Consider the following 14316-nt stretch of genomic DNA (forward strand, 5'->3'; position numbering starts at 1 on the left):
AATCTGCTGAGAAGAGATAATCGACTAATTGATTTTCTTCTTCAGCAGACTGGTTTAATTATCAGGCCAGCTAATTCTCTATTTCAATCAATCAGTAGGTGAAAGCGTGCAAAGAGGCTGCTCTCTGGTCCTCGGCGTGGGACCCTGGAGTTCTGCCTCGCCTTTCTTACAACTGCACATCTCAGAGAAGGTCAAACCAGCCCACACACCCCTCCCAGGACATCGCAGAATACAATGCTATGCCAATATTGATCCACATAGGAGCCGGCAGGGAGCACGCGGTCTGTACCGGCGAAAACAAAACTTGATCAGGCTTGAGGATTTATTTTAGGGAGTTTCAGCATCTCTGGCTCACCATGACATGAGTCAGGAGGAAAGAAAAGGAAAAAAAACACACGCTAATGTGAACTCAAGACTATGCGACACATTTGCATCTGCAGAAATACTGCTTTTTACTGACCTGAAGAGACCAAAGCACTCAATCTTACCTTTTTTAAAGCCCTTAGTGAGTGAAGATTGTTGAATTGTGACAAATTGAATTGTATTGTGAGGAGACACTTTTGGGAGTATGACTAGGGCTAGGACAGAATCAACTCAGCTTACTGTTGACTTCATCCGCTCAGGCTTTTTAAGGTAAGTTAAAGTACAGTGGCACTTCAGCTATCATTAACAACACTGGTGTACCCCATAGTATTTGGTGCATGAAGCAGCAGTTTTGAAATCCCTGTAGGTTTAGGACATGGGAGCCTTGAACTGCATAATGGCCTGCTTCTTACTGCGTCTAATGGTCCTCTTGCAGATTTGTATCAATAGACTGATAGAAATTACAATTCTCTCTCCTACTCTCCCACTGCTCCCAGAAAGGGGGGAGAGACGGCTGCAGAGTTGTATTCATAAATCACTAGGCATGACTTATGATGCCTAGCATGATTTATGTACATGTTCAGAGTTTCCCATTAATGGGTCACTCCTATGCAACCCTAGGAATATTTCTATTGATTAGGGTGTTGCTGAGTGACGTTCCCTGAACAAAAGGCACCTTCGAAGGAAGTGAAGTGGCAGAAAAATGGCTACAGTTGGACTGCAGAATGAGCAAATACTGACTGAGACAACTTCTTTCAAAAGAGCTTCAGTGACAGACAGTCTTCCTCGAAAGCACAACGGGGGTTGGATGTGTATTATACAAACACTCCCTCTGCTTCTGCTTTCCATATTAGAATTATTACTGTAAATCCTCAGTCAGGCAGAAATGTAAAGAAGTGCTGTGCCAGCGATGATACAAATCTAAGTATTAAAAAATATATTACTTTCATAAATAATTTTCAGAATCTGTTCAAAATGAGCAAATGTCTTTAATAATGTATTCCTGTAATTATTAAAAAACAATCGCTTCAGGGGTCATTTGCAACCCATCCATCTCTCTGATATTGAGTCATGACTTTTCTTACTGGCTTTTGTGGGGAGCAAGAAATATGTAGAAAGTTAAAAAAAAAAAAAAATCTGAAATCAGTAAATGCTAGAAAATTTGATGTAAATACTAATTTTGTTCCAGTGACATTTATTTGACATTTTGCATATTCATAATTTATTATAACTTATTTTTGATGGGTTAAGTCTCGGGAAGTATCCATTATCCCGTATACATTCTCCATCCAGTGCTACTTCTAATTTCTTTGACAGCAGCAACATACTGCACCTACTCTAGGGGAAAATAAAGCAACATGGCCTACATACTGGAGGCTGGCTATAAACAGAGAATAATAACTCACACCAGCCTGTTTTTACAAGGTTTTTCTTGTGGATTTAGACACACAGAGGAGCTCCTTCCTTCGTAACTAAACACTGGTACAAGCATTTATCATTTACAACTGGGATCCTCAGCTGAAGGCCGTGAGGGAGGCTGCAAGACCTTCCTGGCTTTCATTCCACACAAAAATCTTCATAATCTTATGGAGTCAACTGCTGGCTTTGTTAAACTAACTTAAACCTCTGCTATTCTGGTCTTAAGCAGGTTGTGTTTCACTGAGAGTTTACTCAAACCTATCAATCACCTTCTGGCGGGTGGACCTGGTGTCCTGAGGACCACAGCTCGGCAGTACCATCTCAGGCTGAAGTAAAGCAGAGGTCTTGAAAAATCTGGACTGGGACAAACGTGTGTTCCCCCCTCTTCTCTCAGGCGAGGGAGACTGCCTGCTAGAGGAATTTGTGACATTCGGCCACATCTGTTTTGGGTGGCTACATGCATGGGAAGATGACAACACACATCAGGAGGTAATTTGTGGAAAAGAAGAGCTACAGAAGCATCTCATAGTGTGGCAAGTTTGAAGGGATAAACATGAAACTGACCGTTTCACTGGAGAACCTAAAGCTCCACCCCCCCGAACACTTTTCCTGCACCATTGCAATGGCATCAGATCCCTCGGTGTGAAAGTAACTTAACTGAGAACAGCTAGAGGTTCAGTCTCCCAGAGCAAAAGCCGTAACATTCATCATTGCCAATCCAGACAGCTCTGAGAGAATCCAGCACACTTCCACCCCCAAAATAAACTCAGTGAGACATAATGAATCGCTAATGACATGTTCCCCTGTATTTGAAGTTGGTACAAAGTATTAGACATCAGGCACTTGCACATCACAGCTTTATTTCATTTGCTTTAGACATTCCAGAACAGCATGAATGATCCGGTGCCACAGAAACCACATTTTTAGGTGACTTTTCTGTAACAACAGAAGAAGAACTTGTAGTTAATCCTACACATGGCTAATTTAAATATGAACCTACAGTGTTCCCTTCAATGTGAGAAAGGTGGGTTCTCTCACAATATAGATAGTCTCCGTGGACAGGGCAATTATTTCCTTGGCTCAAGCAAAAATAAAACTGGGACACATCTTTTGCGTTCGTAAAAATAACTGAAATGAACTGTGTAAATTGACAAAATGTGATTTATGAGTCTGGAAAGTTGAACTGTCTTCTATTTCATTATTTTCTTTGATGGTCAATTTCCCCCCAATTTCAGTAGCATTACCAAATTTTAATTTTTAACCCGCACAAAGCTTCGACCATTTAGGGATCTTGTCTCGCCCAGGACTCAAGCTTTACTCACTGACTTGACTTTCCATCACGTTAAGACCAGTGGCCTCATACTTTGTCCTGATGCCACCTAGCTGCAGAGAAGTGGAAAAGCACAAGCACGTGAACTGAGATATTGTGTCACCTCAGTTTCTGAACTCTTCATATTAAGTCAAGGGGGGCTGTTAACATTAAGGTTTTGACCAAACACTAACAAAAATCTACACTTTTTGCACATACATGGAAGACAACACAGATAGACGTTTCCACACCTGAAATTCCAGCAAGGTTGAAAGAGATGCAAAATGTTTGGATGTCACACAGAAAGAAAAAATACAATTAAAGTTTATTTTAATAAGTGACAATGATTTGTAACTACTGAAAAAACGTTACTCTTTCAAATGGGGCTCATAAATAAAAGATTTTAGATGTTTTTTTAAAACATAGTGAAAAAGTGCACACCTACTACCTTAATGCTGCGGACTCTTTGTGGATCAATATGAATGAAGCAAATTGTTTAATGCATTTCAGAAAAGAAAGGCCTCTCTACCTAAGAGTACTGGTGTCAACAAAGTCAAAACATTCAGGATAAAACTCTTCTCAGTGAGGAAAGCTGGAGAAAGAAAAATCGATTGAATGCAATTCAGGAAATGCAAGTAAAGAAAAATATAATCTTGAGCTGTGAATCTCTCACAGGAAATCCATGCAACTAAATGTCATTTTACAGGTGATCTTTGTTACCAATGAGTTCAGATGTGTTCCCGTTCACACATTTCTAATCATCTGAAATGACATTATCTGGCGATTACACATTAAGTAAGCAGCGGGGATGGACCTGCTTTTTTAAAATTGCTTAATATAAAACAAACTGTATGTGTGACTCCACTCATACTTCTCCCCTTGGTCTCGTGTTAGTTGTTTCGGAAAAAAACATGTTGAATGACTGGTTATTATTGCACAACACTGAGCGCTATCAGAACATGCAGTATCTTACCTTCACAGTACGTTCCAGGTGCTGTGGTGGTCGTTCTGGTCGGTGGTGTGAATGTAAACTCGTCTCCAACATGCGCTGAAAGGCAATATCAGGAATATACTGTCTTACTGTGCTATGTACTGTGTTATAGTTCAACCCTGATAACTAAAATAACAGGGTTTGATAAGAACCAGTTTTCACCCGCAATTTGGGCTTGATACATCATACTAGCCCCCCTTATATTAAACATAACATATATATTAATTTATCCCCATTTTAGCCATATATGGGTCTTCTTGAACAGTTGCACTCATCACGGGAAAGATGTGTGGGCCCTGTTATCTTTCTCTCCTGTCTGGTATGCATAAGAATGCCTGTAGTTTGTAACTTCTCCAAGACTGTTCTTGGGATCGCCTCTCAAACACCTCTTCCTTGTGGCCGCTCGTAATAAATTCCTTGATTGACCATGCATCCCTCTCTCGATTATTTGGACTCTTCAATGTGAAAAACTGCCTTCGCTCTCAAACACTTGAAGGTCAGTATAAAGTCGGGAGAATGGAGACCCTGTTAGCTGATAACCTGATTACACCTGGCATGTCTCTGGGGCTTTGCATGTTGTTCTCCCTCCTCCTTCCTGAAACTGCTTGCGGAGTCAATTACAAAATACAAAAAACAAAATGTGCAATGTTGTCTTATGTACAGCTATATTAATACAGTACACATACCTAACAGTATTTCTCTTTATTACTGTACAAGGGTTGGTTGAGTAGATGCATCCTGTTTTTTTTCGATGCATCTAGTAATGTAAGCTTAGTTAACTCATCAACATTATTATTCTTTAAAGGAGAACAAGAAAAAACAGGTGAAGTACAAAAAGTGAAGTGAAATAAATGGACAGTCATACTAAGCAACTGTAAGTCACGTATTCCACACTGCACCTACATGTATTTATATATATAGCTATGTTTAAACAATTGGTATTTCAAAGCTTTGCAAAAATTGAAAAAACTTCCATGAGAAGCACCAGTGTATTTCATATTAGAGCGCATGTCACATCGTTTTACATTATTGTCCTGGAACAGTCAACGTATTTCACTATCATTTCATCAGTGTAACGCCTCTTGGCGAATTAGCAATAGCCTCTGCCTTCTCCAGCAGCATTTATAAGAGCAAACGTGTTCATTGTAAAGGTCTGCAAAACTAAAACACTAGGTTTTGTTTCGGTTTGATTCATTGCAATCACTACAGCATTACAATGCAGCACTGCCAGTCGCTTCAGATTGCGACAAGACTACAGCTGCGCGGATGACAAGGATATCCCCTCTTCACAGCAGAGGCCGTGTTGTGTCGGCAGTCTTTCTGTTGCAACATGATTGCGATGCAATACTCGGCACGCTTTCGCTCACACAGCGCCCCCTGCTGTGGGCCGGGGAGCAGCGCGTCCGCTCGCCCGACTCCACGGCTCAAATGCTGCTTTGCGGAATAGAGCACCAGCAAATGTTTCGCATTACGACACTCTTAAAGGGCCAGTGCGCACTTTGTTCTATGACCTTATGGCAATATGTTAAAACTTCGTACTGTATACTAATAAAATAATAATACAACAGATAATTAAATAATGAGATCGGATGATATTGTATCAAACAAAACGAGCTATGGTTAAAATACTGCACGGGTGATAGTGAATGCAATCTGCGAATATAGGTATACACTTTTCTTAAAATATACCTTCATCTATTTTTATTGTTTTTCCAAAGGAGATTTTTAATACATCTATTTAAATGTTGTTTTTGTGCAGTAGTTTGTCTGCTACATGCTCATTAATAAAATTGCCTTACCGTTGCTGCTGCCCCACACGCTCCGGATCCACAGGGTCCCGGCTGCACACTCCACTAGGCTAAATAATTATTAATGTATAAACTTTGAAGCAGCACAATGTGCGGTTCATTGCGTTAAAGTGTGAACCTGACATAAACAAGAGATCAATGCAGCCTTGCGACATTGCGATTCACAAACCGACGATAAGAGTATAAAAAGACGAAACTGCGAGCTGCCCTCATACACTGCGTGTCCAGGCTGCTGTCTAAACTACATGCAAGGCGCCCTTTCACTCTTATTTCAGGTCGTCGCTGGACAAGTTGGAACTTGTTCAAAACTCGAGAACAGCGGTCGTGTTCTGGTAGCGCAGATTGCCGCAGTTCTGCGCAGAGCTGCACAATCGCAACGATCCCATTGGTGGAGCAGCGCAGAATCGCGCAGAACTGCGGCAATCTGCGCTACCAGCGTGCCGAGGCATGCTCTGGAAGCGTCCTGGCAGGCAGCAAATATATATCTTTATTAAACGGAATTAAAATCACCTCAAATCAGAACACATCAGATAACCGACTGAAGTCTAGCAGCAATGGCACCTGCAACTGTGGCTGGCTTATGTTTTACAATTTTGTTACAAGATATGTGGGGTTTATTTCTAATAATGTCTCTCTGATTGGTTTGTCTCGATTTCTGAAGGCAAACTTAAGGCAAAACACCCCAAGAACAAGCAGTTACACTTGATTGTTTCCTTTCAAGTCCATTGTGGTGGCATATAGAATCAAAATTAAGACAATTGTGTCACTGTCCAAATATTTATGGATATATATATATATATATATATATATATATATATATATATATATATATATATATATAGGCACTTCTCTATGGGTGATACATAAAAACGGATTACAAGTTTAACATTAATGATTGGTGGGCAGGTCAGTGTTTTGATTCAGTAAAGAAGGCACTAGTATAATGAATATATGAAAATAGCCAGACACGTATTTTAGCTGAGGCCATGGAAGGAAATGACTACCCCCCCCAGTGATAATCTGATGCCTTGCTTCTATACATACACCGATCAGCCATAACATTATGACCACTGACAGGTGAAGTGAATACACTGATAATCTCGTTATCATGGCACCGGTCAGTGGGTGGGATATATTAGGCAGCAAGTGAACATTTTCACTTGTCAAAATCAAAGTTGATGTGTTAGAAGCAGGAAAAATGGGCAAGCTTAAGGATCTGAGTGACTTTGACAAGGGCCAAATTGTGATGGCTAGACGACTGGGTTAGAGCATCTTCAAAACTGCAGCTCTTGTGGGGTGTTCCTGGTCTGCAGTGGTTAGTACCTATCAAAAGTGTCCAAGGAAGGAAAAGAGGTGAACCGGCGACAGGGTCATGGGCGGCCAAGGCTCATTGATGCACGTGGGGAGCGAAGGCTGGCCCGTGTGGTCCGATCCAACAGACAAGCTACTGTAGCTCAAATTACTGAAAAAGTGAATGCTGGTTCAGATAGAAAGGTGTCAGAACACACAGTGCATCGCAGTTTGTTGCGTATGGGGCTGCGTAGCCGCAGACCAGTCAGGGTGCCCATGCTGACCCCTGTCCACTGCCGAGAGCACCTACAATGGGCACATGAGCATCAGAACTGGACCACGGAGCAATGGAAGAAGGTGGCCTGGTCTGATGAATCACGAGTTCAAGGTATTGACTTGGCCTCCAAATTCTCCAGATCTCAATCCAATCAAGCATCTGTGGGATGTGTTGGACAAACAAGTCCAATCCATGGAGGCCCCACCTTGCAACTTACAGGACTTAAAGGATCTGCTGCTAAAGTCTTGGTGCCAGATACCACAGCACACCTTCAGAGTGGAGTCCATGCCTCAATGGGTCATGGCTGTTTTGGCAGCAAAAGGGAGACCTACACAATATTAGGCAGGTGGTCATATTGTTATGGCTGATCGGTGTATATATACACATATGTTTATGTGTTACATCAGCACTCCACACTTCCCCAGTTCGCCTACAGAGGTCATCATCACCAGAATTCTAACCCTGTCTCTCTCTTTCCCCAGCACAATGACCAATCACCCAATTAACATTCCTCAGCACCATGTGTACATTCACCATCAACACTCAACTCCCATTGGTTCAGCACTATACATCCCTGTGCCCTGCCTTCCCCTGTTCTATATTTAAACCCTAAGTTAGTTTAATTCTATGCTAAGTCTTGTCACAGTTCTCTTGTATTTCTTAGTCTACTGCCAGTTTTCTGGCTGCATGTTTACCTGACCTTTGTTTACGCCCTGTGTTTGACTTCTGGATTGCCCTCTGACTGTTTGTACACCTGATCGATCGACCTACTGCCTGTGACCTCTACCACTGCTTTTGCCTTGCTCCTATTGCCTTGTTTGCCAGTTCTTTGACCTGGACTGTTACACACTTGCTTCTTCCCGCACTTGACTCCATCTCTACTTTGTCTGTGTGCAGACTGTCGTGAGATGAAATAGAGAGACAGGGTTAGAATTCTGGTGAAGATGACCTCTGCAGGTGAACTGGGGAAGTGTGGAGAGCTGATGTAACATTATGATTACATATTGTAAAACCTTTTAAAATATCCACACGGACATTTAACACAGCTGTAACAATTGAGTAGTCTTGCAACAAAAAGTTCAAAATCTTAACATTGCAGTGTCCAAGACTTTAAACAGTTTGCTGCCAGGTTCACTGCCAGGTGACATTTCCTAATCAGGTAATTTTCAACATGACAGGTATCCATGCCAGCCTTACATTTACATGTATAAATATTGTGAAACCATGCTGGGTGGCCTGGTGAGGGATCACCCCAAACTACTCTGTACCTCCCCAGACCCCAGAGGAGGAAAATTGGTGGACACATGACAGCTGTTCTCCGTCACATGCTCTCCCATCGAAAAAACAGGAAGCGCATGGCTACCTGATGTGGGGAGGCATAGAGCAGAGCCAGGAGATGGAGTGTGCGAGAGAGTGAGAGAAATAAACAGAATACTTGGCTTGGGTGCTGTTGTGCCTTATGTTCATGTTTATCATTATATTTGTAGAGAGGGACCTGTATATGTGTTTAGTTAAGGCTCAAAGAGGAGCTAGGTTCTGGTTTCAGTTTCTGTATCTATTTAGTTTTGAAGCACTCGCGCACTGTGTATATATATATCATCACATTTGCCACCACAAGTGTTTTCCTGAGGCCTGGCATTGTGTCCAACCCCACATGGGTTTATATAATTATATATAATTCCATCAGCCTATATCGATCCACTGCTGGATGTTTCTACTTGCTTAGATCTACAGCTTTAAAGTTTATTATTTCATCTTCCCATCTTCTATGTGGTCATCTTCTAGGTATTAATCGATTCAATAGCTTCCTTTGTCCATCGTTGATCTGTTCTTGCAATCTTCTTGTGTCCATCCTATTGCCATTTTAACCTTTTCACTTTTACAATAATTTCACATATTTTGGTTTGTTCTCGGATCAATTCTAATTGAATACTTATGTACATTTATTTTTAATACATTTGCAAAGATTTAAAACAAACTTCTTTCACGTTGTCATTATAGGGTATTGTTTGTAGAATTTTGAGGAAAATAATGAATTTAATCAATTTTGGAATAAGGCTGTAACATAACAAAATGTGGAAACAGTGAAGCGCTGTGAATACTTTCCGGATGCACTGTACATCTTTCCATGCTCCTTTTTGTTGTCTGCAGTTTCTTTATCATTTTTTGCATTATTAAGTGACCAGGTTTCACAGCCATAAGTGAGCACTTCTAGTATGAATTGATCAAATACATTTCTCTTCAGGCAAGTGGGTAGATTTCCTTTCAACAGCGTGCTGTATCTTTCAAATGCACTCCATCCCATTTTTACTCTTCTTTTGATTTTTTCCATAATATCTCTGTCTGTGCTAATTTATTGTCCAAGGTAGACATGACTTACTTCTTTGAATATACATTTCTTAAATGTTCTTAGATTTTATGAAGCTGTTAAACATGACTTTTGTTTCACCCTGGTTCATTTTAAGTCTAGTTTTCTTGCTTGCATCTGAGAGTTATTGAAATTGAAGCTGCAGGTATTCAGATGTTTTTGCAAATTGTCAATTAGTAAATTGTTCAAATAAGCCCTGTTTAACTTGATTCAATTTTCTTCCCAGTTCAAAGTCACTTCTTCAAGAGTTGCTGTGAAGAGTCTGAAAGATTGTGTCTCCTTGATGTACTTTGTCTCCTTTCTTGTGACATTTTCATTGTTCCATTTACCTGTTTTTTTTATTTTTTCTGAGATATTTGTGTAAAGTTTTGACAGAATCGTATTTATTTCTTCACCAACTTCTTCTGGAATCACATCGCTATTTCACTGATATCTCTTCTTTACTGCTGTCATCACATGGTGCGACAATGAGGTGTTGCTACAGGGGCAGACAAGATTGTTCTCCGAAAGCAGCTCTGAGTTCAGTCCACTGTGTCTAATGGTAAGCTGGATGCTTTATCCAACGCAAATGTGTTTTAAGTTGGTTGTGCTTTTAAACTTGTATTGTGTTTTGGTATTGTAGGGTGAGCCACTGGTTTAAATTGACCTACACTCTTCACTGTACAGAATGACTCACCCGAGATACATTTTGTATTTGTTTTTTAAGAATTGCACTGAAAATCCATGCTTTGTAAAAGTAGTACAAGTTACAATTTATGGTTTAACATGTTTCTTTGTCTTATAGGAGCGTGGTCATCTTACTGTTTCTCTATCATTCTCTGTTTTAGACATTTTAGACCTTTTAATCTTCCATATGAGATTTTTAATATTGTTTGAGTAATAGTGTTTTTTATTGATAAAACCATTTTTTTGTTTTAGCCCTCCTGTTTAGAGTGCTGACCAATTGACTCAGTTTTAAATATTGGGGGCTGTCTAATGTCCAGTATGACTCCAGATAAGAGATTTGATTATAAAAAAATCACACCACCTTGCTGGTCATCAGTTATTTGAAGGGAACTTGGAAAGCAATTGAGAGCTTGATTCTCAGAAGCCTCTTGTTTCCTGTACCAAACTAGAGGGTGGCGTAGTCAGGCACAGACCCTAGGGGGCGCTACATTCCACTCTTCCGATTTCTGTTTTTGAATGTTGTGCCATCATAATTTTTCAGGGCAATGATTTGATTCTTTGCTATTCTGATGTGTTGTTCTGCATTTTTGATATTCACATTATTTTCAATGGTTTCTTTAATTAGGTTGTTAAACTTTCTTACATCTTCAGTAATACATTTCCTTATGGTTTTGCACAGCTCAATTTAATTCATGTTTGATTTGGGCTCTTTTCTTCTTATATTACATTGTTTCTTTTGAGATTGTTTTATCTTCTTGTGGTGTGCTAGTTATTCCAATTTGTCTTGCAATTTCCATGGTGTCACTTGATATTTTATCACATAACTGTGATGCACATAGGTCTTCTTGTTGGTCATAAAGTGCACTGAATTGATTCCTCAATTCTAATTTGTACTCCACTTGATGATTTCTGAGGTTCATGGTGTTGGTTGGATTGTTTGGTTTCTTCATTATTTTTCTTCTTTCTACTTTGGCAACTCTGTGGTTGCTTCCAGTAGTGAATCTGTTTAGAATCATGCAGTCTTCGAGTATAATGTTTACAGTTCATTAAGGTCTAATCTATTTCACTCTTTCCTCCATTAGGACTTCTCTGGATCTTTTTTTTTTTGTTGGCTAATTACCTCTTTCATTCCCATTTCAATGTTTCACATGCTGATTTTAATGTGTGCTCTTCCTTTATCGTGTAGTTGTCCTACTTCTTAATGTCTTTATCAGAGTGGCTTGACATAGGTGCATAGGCTTGGACAATCAGGAGTTGATATCTCTGTAGCTGGATACCTATTCTTGCTGTTCTGTCAGAAGTGCTGTCATTCGATTATGTTTTTCTTCAGTCTCTTGTGTATAATTAATACAACATTTTTGTGCTACAAAATGGCCGCTCTTCTCCTAATTTCACTAAGTTGTATAATGTCCCATTTAATTTGACTTCATTCTTAAATTTTTTGAAGTTTTGATTCACTATAAAGAGTTCTGCAACTGTACATAGCCAAAGTCAGAAAGCTATGGCAGCCTGTCTATACCCGGTGAATGTTCGCACCAGCTGCTTTCATGCTCTCCTGAGGTAGATTTGTTAATCAGATGTTTTATAGCTGTATTTCACCTTGCACATCCATTGAGTTACTTTAACTACACAAAGGCAGAGTTTACTGTTTATTAACTGAAAATTGTTATTGAGAAACAGTGAAGCTGATTGGTATGAATCAAGGCACTATCCCAGCTGAAAATATAAATTAATTAGCAACACCAGCACACAATAACATTTATATCACATTTACATATATATAAATATACACAGATGGGTGACAAATTAAAGGAAAAAACTACATAAAGTGTCTCAGTAAGGTTTTGGGCCTCCACGAGCCACCACGAGCCACCAGAACAGCTTCAATGCACCTTGGCACAGATTCTACGAGTCTCTGGAACTCTACTGGAGTGATGGAACGCCATTCTTCCAAAAGATATTCCCTCTTTTTGTGTTTTGATGATGGTGGTGGAGAGCGCTGTCTAACACGGCGGTCCAGCTTCTCCTATAGGTGTTCAATTGGGTTAAGATCTGGTGACTGCGAAGGCCATAGTATATGATTCACATAATTTTCATACTAATCAAACCATTCAGTGACCCCTCGTGCCATGTGGATGGGGGCTTTGTCATCCTGGAAGATATCACTCCCATCAGGATATAAATGTTTCACCATAGGATAAAGGTGATCACTCAGAATAACTTTGTAATGATTTGCATTGACCCTTCGTGTAAGGGGACACGTGGACCCAAACCATGCCAGGAAAATGCCCCCCACAGCATAACAGAGCCTCTGGACCCCCTCATTGTAGGGGCCAAGCAGTCAGGCCTGTTCCGTTCTCTTGGTGTTGTCACACATGCTGATCTGATCACGTTCTGCCTTGACATTCCCAGTCACCTGGGAGAGAGTTCTTCTGAAACACCTCTTCTGTTTTTCATTACATATCGCAGTAATACACGAACATCACGGTCATCGAATGTGTGCTTTCGACCACAATTTCCAACCCTATTTAATTTAAGTTTCTATCCTTTCTATCCAGTTCTGTCTTATGGGTAACCTCGCGATACGACAGAACTGGATAGAAAGGATAGAAACTTAATAAAGTTACTAAGATACTTGTGCAAGATATTGTAACACAACTCCTTCAGGATCCAGTATGTGACGAAGATGTCTGGTGACTTGAGTTTCCACAAAGCCCTGTTGAATGCATTGAAGGTGCATCATTCTATACCCATGTAGCTTCCCGTGTTTACCTATTTCTGCCATCACAAACAATTCTACTTCAAGTAAAGCGGACATGGTTTTCTATTAAACCCCTTCTGAAAGTTATCATACTGAGCACAGTTGTGTTTACGTGACTCAAACATTGTAATATATCTTTATGCTTTAGACCAAGGTTGTCTAAAGTGAAAGTGGACAATGTCTGAAATACTTGCAATTCCTGTTTAGCTAGTGAAACGGGGATCATATGGTATATGAGCACATTTCAAATGACTTAACCAGTCATCAAAAAAGTCAGTACAATGTTAATTCATGTTGTGAAAGCAGGTTTTTAGGTGTAGTGGGCTTAATACTGTAACTGTGCTGGAATGGCTGCAGTTCCTGTGGTTGGTGGTTTGAATCCTGAGCAGGGATCTCCAGCTAAAATTGCTATTAGCACTTTGTCTGGTACATGTTTCTAATTAGTATATTTTGTGGCAGCATTTGGTTTTTGTTTAATGACAACACAACACAAACAAATATATCAGGCTTTTAACTAAAGAGACGCATTTTTAGAACGATTCACAGGAGCCACATAGTTTCAGTTCCTATCTAGTTCTGTCGTATTGTGAGGTTACACATAAGAACTACAAATGGTCTTGAACAATTTTTTTTCCCCTGGCAGCAAAAAATACCTGAAAAAAATAAAATAAAAACCTGGCAGCAACACGCCATCAAAATACAGATTTTTTTTTTTTTTTTTCAAACTTGTGTTCTTTTTTTTTTGTGGTAAACGTATATACACTCACCTAAAGGATTATTAGGAACACCTGTTCAATTTCTCATTAATGCAATTATCTAACCAACTAATCACACGGCAGTTGCTTCAATGCATTTAGGGGTGTGGTCCTGGTCAAGACAATCTCCTGAACTCCAAACTGAATGTCTGAATGGGAAAGAAAGGTGATTTAAGCAATTTTGAGCGTGGCATGGTTGTTGGTGCCAGACGGGCCGGTCTGAGTATTTCACAATCTGCTCAGTTACTGGGATTTTCACGCACAACCATTTCTAGGGTTTACAAAGAATGGTGTGAAAAGGGAAAAACA

The 14316-nt window shown here is 40.0% G+C and overlaps 1 long non-coding RNA gene across 1 annotated transcript; it reads right to left on the reverse strand.

Annotated features, from left to right (window-relative positions):
• Positions 1 to 2622: 2622 nt before the first annotated feature.
• LOC136713663 (uncharacterized) lies at positions 2623 to 6124 on the reverse strand. Its single transcript, XR_010804966.1, has 4 exons — positions 5882 to 6124; positions 4065 to 4139; positions 3105 to 3165; positions 2623 to 2718 (listed from the first exon to the last, which is right to left on the reverse strand). It is a non-coding gene; the product is annotated as an uncharacterized LOC136713663 (long non-coding RNA).
• Positions 6125 to 14316: the final 8192 nt, after the last annotated feature.

Source organism: Amia ocellicauda, chromosome 18 (genome assembly GCF_036373705.1).
Source record: "Amia ocellicauda isolate fAmiCal2 chromosome 18, fAmiCal2.hap1, whole genome shotgun sequence".
Lineage (NCBI taxonomy): Eukaryota > Metazoa > Chordata > Actinopteri > Amiiformes > Amiidae > Amia > Amia ocellicauda.